Here is a 9,653-nt window from a genome sequence, read left to right on the forward strand (position 1 = left end):
TCCTCTTCTTCTCCTCTCCAAAGTGATCGGGTAACGAGTTGGGGCAACTTAGTCAGCAAGCCCTGTTGAGCTGACATAATTGAACAACCACTTTTGTATATTTTGTGGGATACTGCTGAGTTGACACAATTGGACTGTTGTGATATGAAAATTTCTCGCAACCATTTTTTGTACATTTAGTGGGATATAAGGGAAATATGGAAGAATATTTTTTATACATGTTCAAATAAATATTGAACATTGAACTATTATGATCTGAAAATTTCTCGCAACCAAAAAAAGATCTGAAAATTAATGACATAATCATCTCGCAACCATTTTTTGTACATTAGTGACATTGAACTTCCCCTTCTTCTCCTCTCCAAAGTGATCGGGTAACGGGTTGGGGCAGCTTAGTCAACACGCCCTGTTGAGCTGACACAATTGAACAACCATTCTTTGTACATTTTGTGGGATATAAGGGAAATATGGAAGAACATTGAACTACTATGATCAACCATTTTTAATACATGTTCAAATAAATATTGAACATTGAACTGCTATGATCTGAAAATTTCTGGCAACCAAAAAAAAGATCTTAAAATTAGTGACATAATCACCAATATTTTACTTGAAACATAAAAAAATGGTTCAATTGGACAACCACTTTTTGTAATTTTTGTTGAAATTAGTTTTCTAAAAGAATATTTTTTAATAAATGTTCAAGGAATTATTGAACAATTAACTGTTACGACCAAAACATTGGTGACATAATCATCTATATTCTACATGAAGTGCCGTAAAATATTTTAAATAAGCGTTCAAGGAATTATTGAATATTGAACTGTTATGGTCAGAAAATTGGTGTTGATTCATCTATATTTTACAAGAAATACTATAAAGATTACTGTTCTAGACGTTATGCATGGTATTTGTTACAATATTTTTTAGATGACATAAAGTAATATTTTCTAAGTTATAATAGATGGAGTTAATTGACATTGAAAAAGTCCACTACTTCTTGGTGTAGTGGTTGGACACTTACTCAGCAACTAGAGGTCCCAAGTTTGATTGAAGTGCAAATCCAGAATTTACTTAGTTTTTTTTTATGAAAGTAAGCATAAGCCTGAAAAATTTATTAGCTCAAATTAATGGGTTTGTCAGTCGCCACGAGACTTACTATGCAACAAGTAATGCTAGGAAATTCCCACTTCTGGATTAAATCAGCGGTGAAAGCAAATCTAGCTAACTCGTGAGCTACTTCATTAAATATACGCTAACAATGCGAGAATTACCCTTCAAAGTTGCAACTTCTTTAAGAATCTCAGAAATAATAGAACGAATTGTCCTCGGTGATTCCTCTTCCGGACTGAAACACACCTTTATCACGATCAACAAGTCTCCTTCAGTAAAGGTACGCGAACAATGCGAGAATTGGAAACTCTCCAGAGCTCCTGCTTCAGTAAGAATCTCATAACTGTTGAAATATCTTTCTATATGTTAAGATATCCCATATAATATTAGGAAATATCAAATATTGGAAACTAGTAAGATATTAGGAGCTAGTATATATATATTAGCATAAAACTATTAAAAACTAGTAAAATATTAGGAACTAGTAAAATTAGAAACTAGTAGTATTGTAACTCTATAAATAGAGTCTTATATTTCTTTTGTAAACCATCAAGGAATAAAACAAGTTCTTTGATCAATTTCAACTTGGTACCAGAGCCAACGATCTTAAATTTATTTTTCTTAAAAATTTTGTCGATTGAAGGAGAAAGAACCTTCATCTTCTTTTCCTATCTTAATATTGTCTCACAATTTACAAAATTTTGAGTTGGTAGAACACATCTTCTCAAAGATTCAGTTTCTAAAATTTTCTGATATAAATTTTTCCTCATAATTAATAGTAGAAAATATGGATCAGACAATTGGTACAATTTTTCAGTCAGGAGGATCCTTTAATTCAGTGATTATGTTGAATGAAAAAAATTATGATATGTGGTCTCAAATCATGGAGATGCATATTGCTGAAAAAGAAAAACTTTTGTTTATTCGAGGTAATTCATTACCACCTGCTGAAGATGACGTTAAATTGAGAAGTGGTATGCAGAAAATCAAAAAGTCAAGAGATGGTTGTTGATGTCTATGACTCCAAAAATTATGAAGAGATACATTCGTTTACCTACAGCTCGTGATATTTGGAAAGCTTTATCTAAAGCTTTTTATGATGGATCTAATGAATTGCAAGTCTTCTCTTTGAATCAGAGGGCATTTTCTGCCAAACAGAATGGGAGGATACTCTCAGTTTATTACGGTGAACTGGTTGAGATCTTTAGTGAATTAGATCACCGTGATAAAGTGATCATGGAAAACGAAAACGATATTGTATCTTATCGTAAATCAATTCAACGACAACGTGTGCATATTTTTCTTGCAGGGTTAGATGGTGAATTTGAACAAATCCGTGGTGAAATTTTGAGAAAGCATCCCATTCCCGATTTAGAAGAATGTTATGCTTTGGTTCGTCGTTAGCTTGTTCTACGCACAACGATGAACAGTGAATCTGAAACAACTGATGCTTCCGCAATGATGATTCGAAATAAGACAAAAAATAATATTGTTAAAGCTATTTGTCAATCTGACAAATCTTCTTATAAGTGTACCCACTGCAACAAAACCGGTCATACCAAAAGTCATTGTTATGAATTAGTAGGTTATCCGGAATGGTGGGATCATAATCGAAAGAAAAACTCTAAGAAACCCCTTGTAGCTGCACTTGTTGAGACAGAGGAAGAAAATCCAACTGTTAGGCAAGCTTCAACAATGGTAGTCACTACAGGTAACATAAAAACGAAGATGGAGAACTTTAGAGATAAACTATGCTACGTGGAGCAGTTAGAGAATCTCAGAAATCAACTGAACGAGTGTCTGCACCAAAAGTGCGAAGTGGAGAAGAAACTATTAAGTCTTAGCTCTCTATCTCAAAAAGGTACTTCTGCAGATACAAGTATTTTGGTGAAGCAGTTGCAAGAAAAGTTAAGGAACTCTGAGTCTGAAGTCGAAGAAGCAAGGAAGTTGAAATCATCTCATCAAAATAATGAGTTATTAAAAGAAAAATTATTGGAAGAAAAAGACCGAAGAGAGCGTGCGGAAATCGAGTTACTTAAACAACAAGAGACTCAATTTGATGTGAGAAAGTTGGAGAATGAACTAATGGCATGGAAGTCATGAACCAATGATATTCCTGGTGTTTCATGTCCAAGTGACATACGTATTAAGTTCACAAGCTTGCAGAAAGAGGTGATTGAAAATATGACGACAGTTGGTCAAGTAATCACATGTATGAAGCAAATGGAGGTAACTCTGAAAGCAGCTGAACTTGGTAGACAACATGTAGAATTTGTGACCTCATTAGCCACCCAGAAGGCAGAAGATTCGAAATCTAAAGTTAAACAGTGTGAATTGATGATCAATTATCTTACTGAAGAAACAGAAAGATTAAAAAAGGAGGCTATTGAATTGAAGATGCACAAGAATGTGGAAATAGAGAGAACAACAAAGCAAGGAACTCTTATTCAGGAATTGGAGGCATCACTTGATAGAAAGGAATCCTCCATCAAAGAACTGCAAAATAAATTATCAGAACAAAAGGAGGTCATGGCTCACCAGCATAACGAAATAAACCTGCTCAATGAACGGCTAAACAACGAAGCACAAAGCTAAAATCATTGGAGCAAGAGAATGACAAGCTCAGTGAAGAAATTTATGTTTTGAAATCTAAGTCGGGCCACGATGACAGTTTCAAGTCGAATATTTTTGCAATTGGCAGACAAGTTGGGCATATGCGATATCTATGCACCAACTTGAGGGGGAGTGTTGAAATATCTTTCTATATGTTAAGATATCCCACATAATATTAGGAAATATCATATATTAGAAACTAGTAAGATATTAGGAGCTAGTATATATATTAGCATAAAACTATTAGAAACTAGTAAAATATTAGGAACTAGTAAAATTAGAAACTAGTAGTATTGTAACTCTATAAATAGAGTCTTATATTTCTTTTGTAAACCATCAAGGAATAAAACAAGTTCTTTGATCAATTTCAACTATAACTAATAGAGAGAATTCTCCACAGTGGTTCCTCCTCCGCACTTGAACACGCACTTATCACGATCAACGAGTCTCCTTCAACAATACATTTATGTTGATACAATAATTTCGCATGATTATTAGGTATTTGGGAGCCATTGCTTCCGCAATTAGAGCATTTTGCGCCATGATTATTAGATAACATAGAACACAAGTATTTCAAAAATACAGAAAGCCCTGTCGGGACCACCATTATTTACGAAGCCACAAATCACTTGATTGCGTCCGTGCAAATTAAAAGGTGGGTTGGATTGGGTTAGTTTAAGAGAGGAAAGAAATCTTGTCAACCGTTTTTTTAGTCCCACACAGGAAAATCTTAACAACACCAAGATGTTTATTAGAAGCTAGACATACCTAACCAATTGCCGAACTCAGTAGCGTGAGTTTGTAACCCATGTGGGGGCATTAAAGTGGTTGAACAAAATTGATCAGTTTCAATTGGATGGCTGTCGGGAGTGTAAATTGACTTGCCTAAAACATGAATCATGGGGTGTGTACATGAATCATGAATCATGGGGTGTGTGCTGTTGGTTCATAGCCCATGGCTCTTGGTGGAACTCGTAGCTTGCTTTGCAAAGCGGGATGCCTTCAATAAAAGTGTTTAGGATAATGAGTTGGGGCACTACTATGACCACAGCCTCCTTGAGCTGACTCAATTGGACAATTACTTTTTCTACACGAACGGTAAGATTATTGTTCCATGGTATTCGTCAACTGGTTTCAAAGATGACATATTATTGTTCCATGGTACTCGTCAACTGGTTTCAAAGATGACATAAAGTATTACTCCTACGTTCTAAGTTATAACAGACGGAGTTAACTGACATTGGGAAAATTCACCACTTCTTCATGTACTCAATTTTCTTTGGATTCATGTGGCAAAAAAAAAAGGGAGAATTATTGAAACTACCCACTTTAATTAGTAATTAATGAAACATTCCCATGGCTCTTGGTGGAACTCGTAGCTTGCTTTGCAAAGCGGGATGCCTTCAATAAAAGTGTTTAGGATAATGAGTTGGGGCACTACTATGACCACAGCCTCCTTGAGCTGACTCAATTGGACAATCACTTTTTCTACACGAACGGTAAGATTATTGTTCCATGGTGTTCGTCAACTGGTTTCAAAGATGACATATTATTGTTCCATGGTACTCGTCAACTGGTTTCAAAGATGACATAAAGTATTACTCCTATGTTCTAAGTTATAACAGACGGAGTTAACTGACATTGGGAAAATTCACCACTTCTTCATGTACTCAATTTTCTTTGGATTCATGTGGCAAAAAAAAAAGGGAGAATTATTGAAACTACCCACTTTAATTAGTAATTAATGAAACATTCCCATGGCTCTTGGTGGAACTCGTAGCTTGCTTTGCAAAGCGGGATGCCTTCAATAAAAGTGTTTAGGATAATGAGTTGGGGCACTACTATGACCACAGCCTCCTTGAGCTGACTCAATTGGACAATCACTTTTTCTACACGAACGGTAAGATTATTGTTCCATGGTATTCGTCAACTGGTTTCAAAGATGACATAAAGTATTACTCCTATGTTCTAAGTTATAACAGGCGGAGTTAACTGACATTGGGAAAATTCACCACTTCTTCATGTACTCAATTTTCTTTGGATTCATGTGGCAAAAAAAAGGGAGAATTATTGAAACTACCCACTTTAATTAGTAATTAATGAAACATTCCAACTTCGTTAGATTTAATTTTGATATTTTCAATATTTCTTTCATGCCTTCTTACGTTTTAACCCCACTTCTGATAATGCGTTTATTGAAACCCCCACTTTTATTAGTAACTACTGAAATCTCCCAACTATTTGAAATGAATGGAGAAGATCAAAATGGAGGGGCCAAGATGACACAAAATTATGACCTTTTTTGACCGTTTTACACCTTTTTGTAACGAATACCATGGAACAATAATCTTACCGTTCGTGTAAAAAAAGTGATTGTCCAATTGAGTCAGCTCAATGAGGGTGTGGAATCCCCCACTTTAATTAGTAATTACTGAAATCCCCCAACTTCGTTAGATTTAATTTTGATATTTTCAATACAGGAAATTGGGCTGGAGACCCAATTTTTTGTTTTTTTTTGTCAAAAAGACAAGTTATCTTTTTTTCCTTCTAGGCACCATGAAAAGTTTGGAAATAGGCTTGAAGGACAATTCTAAAAATCCCTTAATTTTGTATACCTGAATTGACCTTTGTATAAAGGAAAATTTTAGAAACACCCTCAGATTTTCCAAAAACCCTCACATTTTATATAATCTTACTTCTTAGTTACTTATTTTGTTAGGGTTTGATTTTGCGAAGCTTTGCAAACTAGTTTGCAAACTGATTTGCAAACTGGTTTGCACTACTTTGCAAATTGGTTTGCAATCTGGTTTGCCTTGCAGAGCTTTGCAAACTGATTTGCAAACTGGTTTGCAATCTGGTTTGCCTTGCAAAGCTTTGCAAACTGATTTGCAAACTGGTTTGCAAACTGGTTTGCACTAGTTTGCAATCTGGTTTGCCTTGCAAACTAGTTTGCAATAAGGTCAGTTTTGTCTTTTCCCTATATTAGATAATTTACAAAAATGCCACAGGGAGCTGAAGCCCATAAAAAATTGTCCAATCCTTTTTAACCAAAGGCTAAAGTTTTTAGGGAGTTTTGGCCAAATTTCCCTTTTCAATATTACTTTCTTGTCCTCTTACGTTTTACCCCCACTTCTGATAATGCGTTTAATGAAACCCCCCACTTTTATTAGTAATTACTGAAACCCCCCAACTATTTGAAATGAATGGAGAAAATCAAAATGGAGGGTCAAGATGACACAAAATTATGACCGTTTTACACCTTTTTGAGCCTTATTTTTTTCTATTTAAACCCATGAAACCACCCTACAAACTTCACCCCTACCATCAACAACTTTCACTCAAACAACTTTCACTTAAACAACTTTCACTCAAAAAATTTAAAATTAGGTCTTAATGACGTGTCATGTCTATTTCAGTTGTTATGTTTTCTAGTAGTTGTAATTTCATTTTATGTCTCTAGTAGTTGTAATTTCATTTTATGTCTCTAGTAGTTGTAGTTCTTACGTGTATGTGTGTTCTTATTAAAAAGATATTTTTCGACCAATTTTCCGGCCGGGACCTTCAAACCTAAACCTCTCCTCTCTCTCTCTCTCTCAAAAAAATTTTTTTTTTCACCTCCCTCTCTCTCTAAACTCCGGCGAAGGGGGTTACCTTTCGCCGGAGGACCTTGAAGGCCAGATCTGCTCAAATTTTTTTTTTGAGAGAGAGAGAGGAGAGATGAAATAAAAAAAAGAAAAAAAAAAATTTTAGGTTTGAAGGTCGCCGACAGGAAAATTGATCGGCCGACGACCTTCCCGGAGAAGATGATGAGTTGGCTGGTTTTAACGAGGTGGCAGAAAGAGAAAACATGTTGGAGGAGAGAGAAAAGAAATGGAAGAGAGAGAGTAACGGTGTTATAACGGAAGGGGGCCATATGGGTATTTCTCGTAAAGTAGGGGGCCAGGCGGGAAGCTGGTCACAAAGTTGGGGGCCATTAGGGAAATAACCCTTTTTTTTTTTTGAAAGCACCAAAGTATTAATATAATTCTTGAGAGCACACCAGGGAAGAGGCCAAACCATTTGAAACTTAGTCAACCAAAATTTTATAGGCACCCACGTAAATAGAAGTTGAAACCCTATGTCCATTTTTAGTTTCTTCTTTCTCTGATTCAAGGACAGCAGCTGCCTTCTTCTTCCCTCTCACTTTCTCTTTCTAAAAGTTCACTAAATCATGGCTTCATGTTCAACCGAATAGGACACTTTCAATCCGTTTTTCTTGCAAATATATGACAAAAAGAAAGATCAAACAACCATTTCATTACTACACGGTTCCTCTTCGATCAACCTCATGCCCTTATCAACATTCAATGTTGGATAATAACTTTGAAAAAATAATAAGAGAAGAGAAGATGAGAGAGATGAAAAGATAAGTGAAATATGGATAATGATAGATAGTAACAGTTCACTGTTGGGACTTTGAGTGGAGAATATTGTAGGAGGATGTGGTTTTCATAATTTTAATAGAGAGATTTAATGAAGAGAGAGAGAGAAATTGAACAACATCCATTAAATGGTGTCTTAGATAACAATGGGTATCATGAGTGATCAGAATCCTCACTGTTTGCTTCTATTGTGGAGAAAGCAAATATTTTGGTGGTAGAGAAAAGGTTGTAGAAGAAAGGGTTTTTAGAAAAAGTGAAGTAAAGAAAGTGGCCATTACAAAATCTGAGTTTTAACATGGTTCACTTCTTAATTTTGAGTTTTCTTGAAGATAGAAGAACAATATTTTATGAAAAACAACCACCAAGAAGAAGTTCATATGGTAGAGTTTGATTTTTGACATTGTGGGTTTGGAAAGAAGACCACCGTGAAAGTTGAACAAAAAATAGTTGTTTGCTTTACTCTTTTAGATCATCATCTCTTACTATTAAGAGGTAAGGATTGATAAATCTAAGAGTTAGAGATTGATCTTCAATCTTTCAAACTTTAATGGTGAAAACCATTGTTGAAGACTTACATGAAGACTCAAAATCTTTGAAAACTTGACTCCTAAAAAAAAGATTTAACTTATTTAGATTGAAAAGTAAACTAGAAAACTATTCCGGTGATACTCCGGCGGACGGTAGTCATTGACGGACTACCGCCGCCGGTTAATCGGAAACCCAAGGATCGAACTCTTTAGGGAGAAGTGTTGTATTGATAGTGAGTTGAATTCTTAGCTATTACATATGAAGACTTTATATAGGCTCAAGGAACCAACACTAATAATAGCCCATCCAATGTGGGACTATCTAACATGACTCATATGACACTCTATTCTCTAACACTCTATTCTCTAACAATTTGGACGTAGGTTTGGATCTCATGGCTCCTAGAGAGGACGGTACAACGGAAGTCTGGCTTCACAGAGCAACGAAAACTTTCCTCCCCTAACCGTGGAAGGTTAACGAGTTGATGCACCTCCGAGTCAACAAAGCTGGTTGGCGGACTAAATTGGACAACCACTTTTTTGCAATCTCTTTCAATTACAGTGTGTTGAAGGTTTTTATTGAAGGAAATTTTTTGGTCGATAACTTTTAGTGAATTTTTCGGTCGATTATTTTGTTTCCCCCACCAACATTTCTTCTCACTTCGTAATGGTCATCGGCAAAGTTTTTATTGAAGGAAATTTTTCGGAGTATAAATTTTGAGTGATTTTTTCGGTCGATAACTTTGAGTGATTTTTTCGGTCGATTATTTTGTTTCCGCCACCACCATTTCTTCTCCAGTTGGTAATGGTTGTCGGCAAAAGACCATTATCGACAATTTTTAATTGTTTCATAATTTTTCTCTTTTCTTCTCCAACCACTACCTTCTACCACCGTCATCTCTCTTGTCTTCCTCTCTCTCCTTCATCTCCTTCTATTTGTTCCCGCAAAGGGGCCCATTTCCTTTGTCAAAACAGGTAG

The 9,653-nt window shown here is 35.5% G+C and overlaps 1 pseudogene; it reads left to right on the plus strand.

Moving 5' to 3' along the window:
- The first annotated feature begins 1,900 nt into the window (after window positions 1–1,900).
- Window positions 1,901–3,216, plus strand: LOC147558858 (uncharacterized; annotated as a pseudogene).
- Window positions 3,217–9,653: the final 6,437 nt, after the last annotated feature.

The sequence above is a fragment of the Eschscholzia californica genome, unplaced genomic scaffold, assembly GCF_041429995.1.
Source record: "Eschscholzia californica isolate CP2 unplaced genomic scaffold, dmEscCali1.0.p SCAF_2, whole genome shotgun sequence".
In the NCBI taxonomy this organism is placed as follows: domain Eukaryota; kingdom Viridiplantae; phylum Streptophyta; class Magnoliopsida; order Ranunculales; family Papaveraceae; genus Eschscholzia; species Eschscholzia californica.